The 16,845-nt window shown below is 43.6% G+C and overlaps 1 protein-coding gene across 1 annotated transcript in view; it reads right to left on the reverse strand.

Moving 5' to 3' along the window:
* The window catches only part of BCL2 (BCL2 apoptosis regulator), a 204,315-nt gene extending 194,809 nt beyond the window's left edge, over window positions 1–9,506 (reverse strand). The window contains exon 1 of the mRNA XM_061590356.1: window positions 9,464–9,506. The gene's annotated coding sequence lies outside the window, so the exon portion shown is untranslated. The remainder of the gene's footprint in view (window positions 1–9,463) is intronic.
* Between the last annotated feature and the right edge of the window lie 7,339 nt (window positions 9,507–16,845).

Genomic DNA, 16,845 nt, shown 5'->3' on the forward strand with positions numbered 1-16,845 from the left:
AAGCACCTGGACTGCCTCCCCTGATCAAGATGGAATGGAGAGGCGGAGAGAGCAAGAGCTGGGTGTCATCAGCATACTGACGGCACTTCATTTCAGATCCTGTGTGACATCTCCCAAAAGCTTCATATAGATGTTAAATAGCATGAGGAAATAAGATCAAGCTATAGGGGAACCCACAGGTTAACTCTCAAGGTACCCTGCAATAGTCCCCCACTGCTAGTTTTCAGAAGTGGCCTTGAAGGTAGGAGTGGAACCATTGCAAAACAGTACCCTCAACTCCCAAACCCATATCTCATTCCAGGAAGATAATGGGACCGATGGTATTAAAAGCTACTGAGATATCAAGGAGAACCAACAAGGTTGTACTCTCTCTGCCCCTCTCCCGACAACGTTAATAAACTACGATTATCAAGGGTTTTTACTGATATATTCAGATCTGATACCGGACTTCCGGGAAGGGTGACTTAGCCTGTGCCTGCTTTTGAGACGGGCTCCTGCCTCAAAAGAAGCTTATTCAGATATATCAGTCAGATTTTTTTTTTTTTTGACTGATTAAACTTCTCCCGGGTAGGGAGAAACGAAGAGATTAACCTCAAAGCCTATTTTTGTTGGGACGACCAGATCTCATTAATTTATGGGACGAGGTCCAGCCGACGAAGGTGGGACGGATTTTCAACAACAAGCTCTATCTGATAAAGCGAACGTTCATCTTATCTTCTAAGAGAGAACGCACTAACAGGCAAGCACCCTTCTTTCTATATTTTTCTTTTATTTGACTTAAATTGTTGCTGTTTAAAAGAGATTTGCCAGATTGATCGGTTTTTGACATCTCACTGGGGAGCCATAACTTCTCTCTGCTACTCACTAATTAATAGCTTATCTCTGTTTTTGTTGCAAAAAGCTGTCCTGGATTTGCATTCTAAAGATATACACAGAAGAGGGATTTCTATTCCAGATTTTTATTTTGAAGAATATTATATTGTCTGAGACTACTCTCTTTTTGGTCTATTTTATTTTGACGAATCTGTTTCCTGACGACCGCCATTAATTGTTTCGATCCTGGGAACTGCATTTTGTTTACTTAAGCATGGAGAGATAAGGCTGTCTGCTCTGTTTATACTGTGATGTCACCAAGTTTGGAGTATTAACCCAATTGTTGCTGAAATAAGAAGTGGTTTTCCTATATTTTTCTTTTAAAATGGCAATTAAGAAAGTGGCTGAGAATCTGGAAATAACTATGTTTCAGAAAATAATGGATGAGATTGAGATAACGAAACAAAACCTGCGACAGGGTTGTAAGGAGCTGAAAATTGAATTGAGTAAAATGAAGCAGGAGATTAAAGATATAGGGGTCCCTGTGAGAGAGGTGACCCTGGAAGGGGTCCCTGTGAGAGAGGTGACCCTGGAAGGGGTCCCTGTGAGAGAGGAGACCCCGGAGATTGGAACAAACGTGGAACAGGAAAAAGATTTGGAGTCTATGGACTTTAGAAACAAAATCTATTGTTTGGAGACACAGGAGATTAAAGACATAGGGGTCCTTGTGAGAGAGGAGACCCTGGAGACTGGAACAGGGGTCCCTGTGAGAGAGGAGACCCTGGAGACTGGAACAGGGGTCCCTGTGAGAGAGGAGATCCCGGAGATTGGAACAAACGTGGAACAGGAACAAGATTTGGAGTCTATGGACTTTAGAAATAAAATCTATTGTTTGGAACTCAATGTTATCTCTGAAGAAATTAATGAAGATTCTAGAGATAAAGTTATCAATGGCATGGATAATCTTCTGGACTGGAATGATGTGATGGAGCCCAATATAGAGAAAATCTATGGAATTAACTGCAGCCATGTGACAATGGAAAAACTTTCAAGAGATGACCCAGTGTATTTTGAAAAAAAGAACAGAGATATGATTTTACAGCAGTATTTCAGCAACCTATTCAGAATGGATGGCAAGAAAATATTTGGGATAGAGGTAATTCCCATCAGACTCTTATTATATGACTATGGCTTTGACAGCAAGATTATTATGGAATACTGATAATGGAAGATTGGATACTGAAATTACTGGACTTAACAAGACTACTGAAGATGGAAGATGGAAAATGGAACTAATAGGGATAATAGAACAATGGCTACTGAAATTACTGAACCTAACAGATTCTGATGTGATGGATTAATTGAAATGTTTATTTTGACTATGGTTATGACAATAAGATTATCATAATTAGTAATGAGATGGATTAATCGATATGCTTATCTGGAAAAAAAAATTGATAGATATATTTCTTAAAGAATTGAAACCTCTCTTTGACTTTTTGTGGAAAGAATAAAGTAATGTTTATGAGATTTGATGATTAAGTAAGATAACTACTGGAGGAAAGTGATTTTATAATATGACTTAAGAGACAGGATTGTTATATATTATAGACTTATAACTGATTTGATCTTTGACAAATGGGAAGTCAATATTTTACTCTTTATTTTTTATTTTTGTTTTTTTTTTCTTTTTTTCTTTTTGTTTAACTATTTTTGATTTTGTTTTTTGTCTTTGAATGTTTTATGATTTCGTCTTGTATGTTTTATGAAAATCTGAATAAAAATTATTGAAAAAAAAAAAAAAGATCTGATACCGGACTGAAATTGGTCTAGAACAGGGGGTAGTCAATGTAGTGCCCTCCAGGTGTTGTGACTACAACATCATCCCTGACCATCGGCCATGCAAACCAATTGGCGGCACCATGCTGGCTTCCCCTAGTTTAAATAACCTGCTTACTCCAAGCATGCCTGCAGTTAGACCAGCACCACTCTCAAGCACCTTGCCCAAGGAGGGACATTTCTCTAAACAATGGAAGCTGCCTGGAGCATAGAAGCAGACGCATGCCATTGCCTTTGTGTGTGTGGGTTTTAAAAAATAAAGCATAAGAGTGAGTCACAATAGAATTGTTCATACTTGAAAGACAATCAATTGGACTCTGTACTAGAATTGTATTATGTTCTTTACAGGGAAATTATGGGTAGTGCAACATTTCACTATTGTAATTCAAGGGAGTGGCATTGTGATAGCTTACAAACATAACTGAGTAGGCTGCTCCTGTGAAGCAAGCTCAGGATTTACAACTTTGTGTGGGTGCATTGCTTTCAAATTCTGATTCTGGGTTTTGAAGGCAGAAGGGGAAAACATTGCAAGGATAGAGAAGAGCAGACAGATTTCAATGAGACCAGGTGAAAAGGTAGACAGGTACAGTGAACTATGCAACAAAGGAGAGTTGTAGCCACAGCAGTCTTACTGTTACATAAATATTGCTTGCCGGGGTTGCAGCCCTATAGCCATATTCCTGGTCATAAGCCTATTGAACTCAGTGGTTCATATTTCTGACTAGACATGCATTATCATTATATTGTTGTTGTTGTTGTTGATTTATATACTGCTTGCATGCCAAAATGACTTCTAAGTAGATTACAACATAAAATCAACTATGTGCATGGCAGAGCTGAGGAACCTGTGGTCCTCCAGATGTTGCTGGACTACACTCCAGTCCATTGGCAATATTAGCTAGGGCTGATGGGAGCTGGGAGTCCAGTAACATCTGGAGGGCCACAGGTCCCTCATTCCTGGCATATAGGACTGCACTGTTACTTTTGATAGGCCAGACGGAGACAATAAAAACTAAGCAATAGGATCTTTAAAAGCGTACACAGCAACCTCGATGCTTCTGAATTATACAGCCACAAGAGTGGCTGTATACTATAGCCAGCATCGGTTTTTCACATTCTGCTATGTTAAATTGAAAATACCCCCATGCCATTCTGATGCTTCCCATAAGCTCATTTCAAAACAAAACCTTACAAAAATAGTTCTGAACTCAGAAACGCTTGCTTAACAACCCTCTCAATTTTCATGGCGAACACAAAACAGTCAGAGAGAATAGAGAGTTCAAAGTCTAAAAAGAGAGAAAAAACCAAGAGCCCTTTTGGACTTTTTTCTCTGAGAGTTCTCATAATCCGTTTAAATTCAATAAAAATCAGCCATATTCACAGAGTACCTGTAATCCTAATACTGACCTTGCCCCATACTCTGACCTTCATCTTCTGCAGTTTAAAAGTTAAAAAAATGCCTGGGTGATTTGTAATTAATTTAATAAATTTTGGCTGGCAGCCTAAGATAACGCGGGGCATGCTCAGTAAGAACCAACGGTCAGAATTCTAAAAGCCAGACTCACAGCTGCTGGGCTTGTCTAATCAGGGGGCCACACCCACACCAGAGTTTGATTTCACTTAAGACAGTCATGGCTTCCCTGAGAGAATCCTGGGAAGTGTAGTTTGTGAAGGGTGCTCAGAGGAGACTCCTGTTCCACTGAGAAAGCTCCAGCGGTCAGATTGGTTTAACAGTTAGCCACTCTGATTGAAGGGTGTGAGGGGAACAGGGCGTCTCCTAGCAACTCTCAGCACCCTTCACTAACTATACTTCCCGGGATTCTTTGAGAGAAGCCATGACTGTCCAAAGTGAAATAAAGACCTGGTGTGGATGTGGCCAGGTAAAGCTTTGGTTTAAATTTGGGTGAGAGGCTACATGTGCCTACTGTAGAATAAAAAGATGGGGGAAAGCCTGAAAAAGAATGATACTGTTCACAATGTTTTCCTTTTGGAAAGGAAAGGGGCTTCCCTTCTGCCCAGTGCCTACCCACCTAATCTCCTCCCCCTCCCCTCCCTGCCCCTTCCCTGGGTGAGTGTTGGACTATGACCTGGGAGACCAGGGTTTGAATCCCCACACAGCCATGAAGCTCACTGGGTGACCTTGGGCCAGTCACTGCCTCTTGGCCCCAAGGAAGACAATGGTGAAACCACCTCTGAATACCATTTACCATGAAAACCCTATTCAAAGGGTCGCCATAGGTTGGGATTGACTTGAAGGCAGTCCATTTCCATTTTCAAACATGATTGCATAGAAATAAATCCCACTGAACTAAAAAAGTATGCAAATGATCAAACCCACCTTCCTTCTCCTCCCTCTTCCCTCCCCCTCCCCCTTCCTCCTCCTCCTCCTCCCCATGGTCAGTTTTACCTATCTTAAGCATGATTGCACAGAAGTAAATACCATTGAACTCTAAAGCATGCAAATGATCAAACCTGCCCTCCCCCCTTCCTTTGCCCCCTTCCAATATGCTCCTTCCCTTTCCCACTCCCACTCCTCCTCCCCCATGGTCAGTTTTTCCTGTCCTAACCAAGATTGCATAGGGGCAAATCCCATTGAACTCAATAAGCATGCAAATGATCAGACCTGCTTTTCCCCTCCTTCCCATCTCCTCTCCCTTCCTCCGCACTTCCCCTCCTCCGCACCTCCCCTCTTCCTTCTTCCTCCTCTCCCCTGGTCAGTTTCACCTATCCTAAGCATGATTGCAGGGGAGTAAATCCCATTGAACTCAATAAACATGCAAATGATCAATCTATTCTCAGCAAACTTGCACAGGATCCCATTTCTTACCACCTGGATTAAAAAGCAGGGAAATTCACTAATAGGCAAAAAACCTTGCAGTTTAAGAATGTACCTATATCCCACAGCTATTTCTATCAAACTTTAAAAAGCAGGGAAATTGGGCAGCTATAGTGAATGCACCAGGGGAGCAGGAGACCTGACCTCCTCTCTGAGATATTGTACTGCCCTACAAATTGGTCAAAATGCAAACACCATGTGGGTTGGTCTTTCACAGTCCAATCCACTTCCTGTGTTGTTATGTGCCTCCAAGTCGACTACGACTTATGGCGACCCTATGAATCAGTGACCTCCAAGAGCATCTGTCATGAACCACCCTGTTCAGATCTTGCAAGTTCAGGTCTGTGGCTTCCTTTATGGAATCAATCCATCTCTTGTTTGGCCTTCCTCTTTTTCTACTCCCTTCTGTTTTTCCCAGCATTATTATCTTTTCTAATGAATCATGTCTTCTAATTATGTGTCCAAAGTATGATAACCTCAGTTTCATCATTTTAGCTTCTAGTGATACTTCTTGTTTAATTTGTTCTAACACCGAATTATTTGTCTTTTTCGCAGTCCATGGTATCCGCAAAGCTCTCCTCCAACACCACATTTCAAATGAGTTGATTTTTCTCTTATCCACTTTTTTCACTGTCCAACTTTCACATCCATACATAGACATTTGAATATGTCTGATTTACTTTGCAATTTTAGTGAAGTTTCCTATAAGAAATCCTTTTCTTTTTTTCTATTTCTGTGAATATGTGACGTACAGCAACACTTTGCAAAATTTACACTAAAAAAACTCCAAACATAATTGTGGAATAATGGCACTGACTTCTGCAGAATAGTCTCCAGTGGACCTCAGGAGTGTCTTAATTTGCACACGATAAAACAGTGGGAAGTGAAATATATTCTAGCAAAATGCTAGGTGTGCTCTATGTTTTTAATTGACTGCACCCCCCTTGCCTTAAATGAAGTGGTTTAAACATAGCAGGCTGAAAACATGCATCCTCTTTTTTCCAACAGCTAGAGTCATTGCTGAAGTAGCAACATATTGGAATCAGTCTGATTTTACATCAAACTGCAGTTTCACATTCAACTGTTAATGCACCCAAAATAGAGATAGAACATAACCTCCCATTTGAAACACAAAAAATGCTGTCTTCACCATCATATGACACTGACCAATAAAAAGGCTTTGAAATTAATAAAAATAAATTTGACACAGATTTCTAGGATGAATAATGAGGGAAATAAAATTTTCTATATTAGATTCTCTGTAGAAACATTAGTAACACAGGAAAGAAGCAAAGTAAGAACACCAACAAACATACAAAACTATAATTCTCTATCTTTGGAGATGGCAGGTGTTGCCACCACTCACCGTATGCTCAGAGGCACATTACCAAATTCTTCAAGCTACACAGGAAGTGGATTGGACTGTGAAAGACCAACCCAAATTGTGTTTCCATTTTCACAAATTTTTAGGGCAGTCCAATATCTCAGAGAGGAGGTCAGGTCTCCTGCTCCCCTGGTGCATTCACTATAGCTGCCCAATTTTCCTGCTTTTTGAAGTTTGATAGAAATAGCTGTGGGCTATAGGTATATTCTTAAACTGCATCAGAGTTAGCTTGGACATTTTTCAGACTATTAACATCTAACCATTTCCACCATGGAGTGACTTATCATGTAAATAGACTGGCCCTTTACCTAGACATCATTGTGAGGAGAGGGGGCGGCTTTTTAGGTAGAGAAACAGCTTATCATACTGTGAGCCAGTGTGATAGAGTGGTTAGTTTCAGACTGGGACCTGGATGACCAGAGTTCAGATTTCCTGCTTGGCTGTGAAGCTGATCGGGTGACCTTGGGCCCGTCACTGTCTGTCAGCCTAACCTATCTTATACAGTTGTTGTGAGGATAAAATTGGAAAAGGGAGAACCATGTTTGTACACTACCTTGAGCTACTCATAGGAAAGGTGGGATATAAATATAATAAATAAATAGTATAAATAAATAAAACTGAGGTGATGTAAGAAATTATGAAAGATCTAATGCTCCCATTGTGCACATTTCACATATGCAAGCCATCACTTGATGTTGCTGTCAAGAGGTTTTACTTAATGTCTGTACCCTGCTTTTCCAAGGTTAAGGTGGGTTACAACATATGCATGCGTAAGCCAGCCCTTTAGAAACTGGATAGCATTTTTGTTGAGTTCTCACACCCAACCTCACCCAGTGGGATGCATTCTAGGGTGGATTTAGAGTGTTATTGAAATGAATCCCATTGAGATGTCTCAAGTCTGTGCTATGAGCACTGTGCAGGTGTAGTTATCAGGGTAGGCGTTCAAAACTTTTAAACATAGGATTTCAACAATTATCTGTAACAGAGTGTTTTATTTGAGGAACGATTAACAACAAATTCACAGTAAACTGCTGTCTGGGATAAATGCAATTAGAACTACTAATCTCCTAAATGAATTTCCCACACATTTAACCCCTTTCACCCTCCATCCTCTCTGAAGTGCCAACTGCCACTCCATGCTATTTTCAATGCCCCTGCCAACTTACCATAACAATCCATATTCTGATCCACCCTCCCCTCCAAACAAACCCCCAAACATCATGGTTCATTAGAGATTAAACAAGCTTCAGATCAGTGCTAGCCCAAATCATGTTGCTGCCTGAAGTGCAGCCCAAACAGAGATTTGGAGCTACCATTCCTGGTTTACCAGGAGTGTTTTTTCCCTCTTGCCAATGTTACTACTATCTGAGTTACCCATGAGCATGTGATGTCTCATGTGATGGCATGCCACTGGGCCAGTGACTAACAAAAGCAGGGCTGTCACTTGGAGGAAGTCTGTGTCTGAAAATGCCAAAGAACCATAGAGTTGGAAGGGGCCTATAAGGCCATCGAGTCCAACCCCCTGCTCAATCCAGGAATCCAAATCAAAGCATACCCGACAGGTAGCTGTCCAGCTGCCTCTTGAAAGCCTCCAGTGTTGGAGACCCCACCACCTCCCTAGGAAATTGGTGATTTATGTTTGTCCTTAATCCCCAAGTAAGAATCCTGTAATAATGTACAAATGCTTACAACATATTCAATCATCATGCTAGGTCAACAGATCACTTTTCCTAGTCTGTCTTGACCATGGAAGTGATGAATTGTAGAGTTGTTTTTACCAAGGTCTTGACATACATATACATACACACACACACACACACACACACACACACACACGCACCCCCCCCAAAAAAAACAGACTAACATAGCTCAGGAGATTCGAGACTAGACAGCAACCCTGCTTCCACATTCCCTTTATGAGGAAAAAAAAGGGAGGGTTGGGGAAGACATGTTCTTGGTCAATAGCAAAAAAGAAAATAAAGAGGTTAATATGCAAGAACATTAGTACCTTTTAAAGAAAAACGTTATGTCTGGCCCCACTGGTTTTTAATTTCTCCCCCCCCCAGCAGTTTAAACTTTTTTTTGGCAACAGATCTCATATTCTATTAAATCCTCTGTGGTTGTATACTATAGCCAGCATAGATTTTCTGCATTCCACAATGTTAAATTGAAAGTACACCCCCATGCCATTCTGATGCTTCCCATAAACTCATTTTAAAACAAAACCTTACAAAACTTATAGACCTGAACTCAGAAATGCTTGCTTAACAACCCTCTAAATTTTCATGGCGATACACAAAGCAGTCAGAGAGAATAAAGACTTCCACATACAAAAAGAGAGGAAAAAAACAGATCCCTGTTGGAAGTTTTCTCACAATTTGTTGAAATTAATTAAAAGTCAGCCATGTTCATAGAGTACCTGTAATCCTATTCCTGACCTTGCCCCCATAATCTGACCTTAATTTTCTGCAGTTTAAAAGTTAAAAAATGCCTGGCCAACTTTAAATTAAGAAATTTAGCATTGGAATCACTGACAAGCCCAGGCATGCTCAATAAGAACCAACTATCAGTGTTCTAAAAGCCAGACTCACAGCTGCTTGGCTTGGTTAATCCAGAGTCCACACCCACACCAGACCTTTATTTCACTTTAGACAGTCATGGCTTCCCCAAAGAATCCTGGGAAGTGTAGTTTGTGAAGGATGCTGAGAGGAGACTCCTATTCCCGACAGAGCTGCTATGGCCAGAGTGATTTAACAGTCAGCTGCTCTGATTGAAGCTCTGTGAAGGGAACAGGGCCTCTCCTAGCAACTTTCAGCAGCCTTCGCTAACTACACTTCCCAGGATTCTTTGGGAGAAGCCATGACTGTCTAAAGTGAATTAAAGGTCTGGTGTGGATGTAGCCAGTGACAGCTTTGGTTTAAATGGGGGGGGGGAGAGAGACTACATGTGCCTGCTGTAGAATAAAATGAAAATGGACTGCCTTTGTCGATCCCGACTTATGGCGACCCTATGAATAGGGTTTTCATGGTGAGCGGTATTCAGAGGTGGTTTACCATTGCCTTCCTCTGAGGCTGAGAGGCAGTGACTGGCCCAAGGTCACCCAGTGACCTTCATGGCTGTGTGGGGATTCAAACCCTAGTCTCACAGGTAATAGTCCAACACTCTAACCACTATACCACACTGGCTCTTGCTGTAGAATCAAAAGGTGGGGGAAACACTGAAAAACAATATTGGTCACAATGCTTTCCTTTGAAAGGAAAGGGGCTTCCCCTCTGCCCAATGCCCACCCACCTAATCTCTTCCCCTTCTTCCCCCTCCCCCTACACCCCAGGTCAGTTTCACCTATCCTAAGCATGATTGCACAAGAGTAAATTGCTCTGAACTCAAAAAGCATGCAAATGGTAAAACCTACCCTCCCTCCTATCCCCTCCGTCTGGCCCCTTTCCTCCCCCTCCCTTATCTCCTTCCAATCCCCTCATTCTCCCTACTTCTCCTCCCATCCCTCTCCTCCCCCATGGTCAGTATTACCTCTTAACCATGATTGCTTGGGAGTAAATCCCATTGAAAATAAGCATGCAAGTGATCAACCCACCCCTCCCCTCCTCCCTCCCATCACTTCCCTTTTGTCCCTTCCTTCTCCCCTCCCCTTCCAATCCCCTCCCCTCTCCTCTTCCTCCTCCCCCCATGGTCAGTATTACCTGTTCTAACCATGATTGCATGGGAGTAAATCGCATTGAACTCAATAAGCATGCAAATGATCAGATCTGCCTTTCTTCCCCTTCCCTTGTCCTCTTCCCTTCTTCCTTCTCCCCTACCCACTCCAGCCCTCTCTTGCTCTTTTCCTCCTCCCCCCATGATCAGTTCTACCTATCCTAAGCATGATTGCACGGGAGTAAATCCCACTGAACTCAACAAACATGTAAATGATCAAACCTGCCCTCCTCCTTCCCTCTCCCCTCCTGCCTGCTCCCATCCCCCTCCTCCCCTTCCTCCTCTACCCCTGCCCACCCTCTTCCTCCCCTCCCCTTCCCCCTGTAGTCAGTTTCACCTATCTTAAGCATGATAACATGGGAGTAAATCCCACTGAACTCAATAAGCATGCAAATGATCAATCCATTCTCAGCAGACTTGCACAGGATCCCATTTCTTACCTCCCGGATTAAAAAGCAGAGAAATTCACTAACAGGCAAAAAACCCTTTGCAGTTTAAGAACATATTGATAGCCAACAGACATTTCTATCAAACTTCAAAAAGCAGGGAAATTGAGCAGCTATAGTGAATGCACCAGGCGAGCAGGAGACCTGACCTCCTCTCTGAGATACTACCAAATTCTTCCAAGCTACTCAGGAAGTGGATTGGACTGTGAAAGACCAACCCAAATTGTAGAAATAGAACATAACCTCCAGTCTGAAACACAAAAGGTTGTCTTCCCCATCATATGACATTAACCAATGAAAAGGTTTTGAAATTAATAAAAATAAATGTTATACATATTTCTAGGATGTATAATGAGAGCAATATAATTTTCTAGGTTAGATTCTCTGTAGAAACAGTAGTAACATAGGAAGAACACCAACAACCATACAAAAATACAATTCTCCATCTTTGGAGATGGGAGGTGTTGCCACCACTCACCATATGCTCAGAGGCACGTTACCAAAATCTTCCAAGCTACACAGAACATAAGAACATAAGAAGAGCCTGCTGGATCAGGCCAGTGGCCCATCTAGTCCAGCATCCTGTTCTCACAGTGGCCAACCAGGTGCCTGGGGGAAGCCCGCAAGCAGGACCCGAGTGCAAGAACACTCTCCCCTCCTGAGGCTTCCGGCAACTGGTTTTCAGAAGCATGCTGCCTCTGACTAGGGTGGCAGAGCACAGCCATCATGGCTAGTAGCCATTGATAGCCCTGTCCTCCATGAATTTGTCTAATCTTCTTTTAAAGCCATTCAAGCTGGTGGCCATTACTGCATCTTGTGGGAGCAAATGCCATAGTTTAACTATGCGCTGAGTAAAGAAGTACTTCCTTTTGTCTGTCCTGAATCTTCCAACATTCAGCTTCTTTGAATGTCCACGAGTTCTAGTATTATGAGAGAGGGAGAAGAACTTTTCTCTATCCACTTTCTCAATGCCATGCATAATTTTATACACTTCTATCATGTCTCCTCTGACCCGCCTTTTCTCTAAACTAAAAAGCCCCAAATGCTGCAACCTTTCCTCGTAAGGGAGTCGCTCCATCCCCTTGATCATTCTGGTTGCCCTCTTCTGAACCTTTTCGAACTCTATAATATCCTTTTTGAGATGAGGCGACCAGAACTGTACACAGTATTCCAAATGCGGCCGCACCATAGATTTATACAACGGCATTATGATATCGGCTGTTTTATTTTCAATACCTTTCCTAATTATCGCTAGCATGGAATTTGCCTTTTTCACAGCTGCCGCACACTGGGTCGACATTTTCATCGTGCTGTCCACTACAACCCCGAGGTCTCTCTCCTGGTCGGTCACCGCCAGTTCAGACCCCATGAGCGTATATGTGAAATTAAGATTTTTTGCTCCAATATGCATAATTTTACACTTGTTTATATTGAATTGCATTTGCCATTTTTCCACCCATTCACTCAGTTTGGAGAGGTCTTTTTGGAGCTCTTCGCAATCCCTTTTTGTTTTAACAACCCTGAACAATTTAGTGTCATCAGCAAACTTGGCCACTTCACTGCTCACTCCTAATTCTAGGTCATTAATGAACAAGTTGAAAAGTACAGGTCCCAATACCGATCCTTGAGGGACTCCACTTTCTACAGCCCTCCATTGGGAGAACTGTCCATTTATTCCTGCTTTCTGCTTCTTAACCAATTCCTTATCCACAAGAGGACCTCTCCTCTTATTCCATGACTGCTAAGCTTCCTCAGAAGCCTTTGGTGAGGTACCTTGTCAAACGCTTTTTGAAAGTCTAAGTACACTATGTCCACTGGATCACCTCTATCTATATGCTTGTTGACACTCTCAAAGAATTCTAATAGGTTACTGAGACAGGACTTTCCCTTGCAGAAGCCATGCTGGCTCTGCTTCAGCAAGGCTTGTTTTTCTATGTGCTTGGTTAATCTAGCTTTAATAATACTTTCTACCAGTTTCCCAGGGACAGAAGTTAAGCTAACTGGCCTGTAATTTCCGGGATCCCCTCTGGATCCCTTTTTGAAGATTGGTGTTACATTTGCCACTTTCCAGTCCTCAGGCACGGAGGAGGACCCGAGGGACAAGTTACATATTTTAGTTAGCAGATCAGCAATTTCACCTTTGAGAACTCTCGGGTGGATGCCATCCGGGCCCGGTGATTTGTCAGTTTTTATATTGTCCATTAAGCTTAGAACTTCCTCTCTCGTTACCACTATTTGTCTCAGTTCCTCAGAATCCCTTCCTGCAAATGTTAGTTCAGGTTCAGGGATCTGCCCTATATCTTCCACTGTGAAGACAGATGCAAAGAATTCATTTAGCTTCTCTGCAATCTCCTTATCGTTCTTTAGTACACCTTTGACTCCCTTATCATCCAAGGGTCCAATTGTCTCCCTAGATGGTCTCCTGCTTTGAATGTATTTATAGAATTTTTTGTTGTTGGTTTTTATGTTCTTAGCAATGTGCTCCTCAAATTCTTTTTTAGCATCCCTTATTGTCTTCTTGCATTTCTTTTGCCAGAGTTTGTGTTCTTTTTTATTTTCTTCATTCGGACAAGACTTCCATTTTCTGAAGAAAGACTTTTTGCCTCTAAGAGCTTCCTTGACTTTGCTCGTTAACCATGCTGGCATCTTCTTGGCCCTGGCGGTACCTTTTCTGATCTGCGGTATGCACTCCAGTTGAGCTTCTAATATAGTGTTTTTAAACAACTTCCAAGCATTTTCGAGTGATGTGACCCTCTGGACTTTGTTTTTCAGCTTTCTTTTTACCAATCCCCTCATTTTTGTGAAGTTTCCTCTTTTGAAGTCAAATGTGACCGTGTTGGATTTTCTTGGCAATTGGCCAGTTACATGTATGTTTAATTTAATAGCACTGTGGTCACTGCTCCCAATCGGTTCAACAACACTTACATCTCGCACCAGGTCCCGGTCCCCACTGAGGATTAAGTCCAGGGTTGCCGTCCCTCTGGTCGGTTCCATGACCAACTGATCTAGGGAATAGTCATTTAGAATATCTAGAAACTTTGCTTCTTTGTCATGACTGGAACACATATGCGGCCAGTCTATGTCCGGGTAGTTGAAGTCACCCATTACTACCACATTTCCTAGTTTGGATGCTTCCTCAATTTCATATCTCATCTCAAGGTCTCCCTGAGCATTTTGATCAGGGGGACGATAGATCGTTCCCAGTATTAAGTCCCTCCTGGGGCACGGTATCACCACCCACAACGATTCTGTGGAGGAGTCTGCCTCTTTTGGGGTTTCGAGCTTGCTGGATTCAATGCCTTCTTTCACGTATAGAGCGACTCCGCCACCAATACGTCCTTCCCTGTCCTTCCGATATAGTTTATATCCAGGGATAACCGTATCCCACTGGTTTTCTCCATTCCACCAGGTCTCCGTTATTCTCACTATATCAATGCTCTTCTCTAAGACCAAGCACTCCAGTTCTCCCATCTTGGTTCGGAGGCTCCTAGCCTTAGCGTACAGGCACTTGTAAGCAGTGTCTCTCTTCAAGTGTCTTTGACACTTGTGGTTAGGCCTGTGGTAATTTTGCTCTTCTGAATTTATATCCTGTGCCCCTGCTCTCACAATGCCTACTTCTAGGCCTACCCCTTTTAAAATTTCATCATTTCTTTGGTTTTTATCCCACGGGGGAGGTTTATTCCGAACCGGACCTTTCTCAGCTCCTGTCGGGTTTCCCCCCTCAGTCAGTTTAAAAGCTGCTCTGCTACCTTTTTAATTTTAAGTGCCAGCAGTCTGGTTCCATTCTGGTTCAAGTGGAGCCCGTCCCTTTTGTACAGGCCCGGCTTGTCCCAAAATGTTCCCCAGTGCCTAACAAATCCGAACCCTTCCACCCGACACCATCGTCTCATCCACGCATTGAGACTGCGAAGCTGGGCCTCTCTGGCTGGTCCTGCGCGTGGAACCGGTAGCATTTCAGAGAAAGCCACCTTGGAGGTCCTGGCTTTCAGCATCCTACCTAGCAACCTAAATTTTGCTTCCAGGACCTCACGGCTGCATTTCCCCATGTCGTTGGTGCCAACGTGCACCACGACCACTGACTCCTTCCCAGCACTGTCTACCAAACTATCAAAACGACAGGCGATATCCGCAACCTTCGCACCAGGCAGGCAAAACACCTTGCGGTCTACACGCCCATCACACACCCCACTGTCTATGTTCCTAATGATCGAATCACCCACTACAAGGATCCCTCCACCCCCTGGAGATATATCCTTGGCACGAGAGGATAGCTGCTCATCCCCCAAGGAATGGGTCCCTTCTAAGGGATCGTTTACCTCTTCCTCAGCTGGATGCTCTCCTTCCCCGAGACTATCGTTGTCCATGATAGCAGGAGAGCTATCATCGTTGGAGTGGGACACAGCTATAACGTCCCTGAAGGCCTCCTCCACACACCTCTCTGCCTCTCTCAGCTTTTCCAGGTCCACCACCTTGGCCTCAAGGAAGTAGATTGGACTGTGAAGGACCAACCCAAATTGTGTTTGCATTTTGACAACTTTGTAGGGCAGTAGAATATCTCAGAGAGGTGGTCAGGGCTCCTGCTCCTGTGGTGCATTCACTATAGCTGTGCAATTTCCCTGCTTTTTAAAGGTTGACAGAAATATCTGTTGGCTATATATATGTTCTTAGATAGCAACATTTTTTTGCCTATTAGTGAACACATTAGTATTTAGAATAATCTTTTTACCACTGTTCTTTTCCACTATAAAAGTTGTGGAAGCAGATATAGCTAATGGATTTTTTCTGCATTTGCTAAGTACAGGCATACCCCGCTTAATGTTGCTTCACTTAACGTTGCCTCACTATAACGTACATGCTCCATACCTGTCATGGCCCCGTCAGAGGACTCCTCAGATGAGGATGACTCGGGAGTAACAGCAGCAGACCCAGGAGCAGCAGGAGACACGGAGGAGCCTCCTGAGAATCCAGCTCCTTCTGCCCCTCAGCTGCAGAGCACCCCAGGGACAGCAGAGGCCCTGCAGCCAGACGCAGACAGTTAAAAGGATACTCCCCCCTCACCTGCAGAACGTAGACAGCAGAAGGTCAGGCAGAAGAGAGGCAGGCCTGTCTCCTTAAGGCCCAAACGCTGAGGACTCACACCTGCTGTCAACCTTGCTCTTTATAAGGCACACCTTGGCTGCAGCTTGTTGCTGACTGCAACGTCAGGCGTGGCTTTGTGTAGATCTAGTTTCCCTGCAGCATCTCTTTGACTGACCCCTTGGCAATTGATCCCGGTCCTCCACTGACCTCGCTTCTGGACTTCTGACTCGGCAAGTACGCTTCGGATAGGCCTGGCAGATTTACAACCCGACTGCTGGCTAAGGACTTTCCTTCCCTGCCAAAGACCCAGGAATTTCCAGCCCCCCCTGACACTGCTGATGCAGTGTAGAGCTGACAGTTTGCAGTCAGCCCAAACAAAGCAGGCAACAAAGGAGTGGGGGAAGTGCTGACCATGGAGCAACTCCAGCAGGAAAACTTGCTCCTGCGCTCACAAGTAGACCAGCTGCTGTTGGCCGTCCAAGGCTTGCAAACCCAGCTAGCAGCAGCCCCACCCCCTCTCCCTACAGGGAGAGCCAAGTGCCCTGTGACTCTCCCAGAGAAATTTACTGGGGCTTCCGACCAGCTCTCAGCCTTCTTGGCCCAGGCCCAGCTCTTCATGGAGTTACGCCCAGAGGCCTTCCCAGATGATAAGACCCGGGTGGGATTCTTGATTAACCTGTGCAGCTAGATGGGCCACGCCCCTGCTCCTTGAGCGGAGCCCCGTGCTCAACAACCTT

This window comes from Rhineura floridana, chromosome 1, assembly GCF_030035675.1.
Source record: "Rhineura floridana isolate rRhiFlo1 chromosome 1, rRhiFlo1.hap2, whole genome shotgun sequence".
Classification (NCBI taxonomy): domain Eukaryota; kingdom Metazoa; phylum Chordata; class Lepidosauria; order Squamata; family Rhineuridae; genus Rhineura; species Rhineura floridana.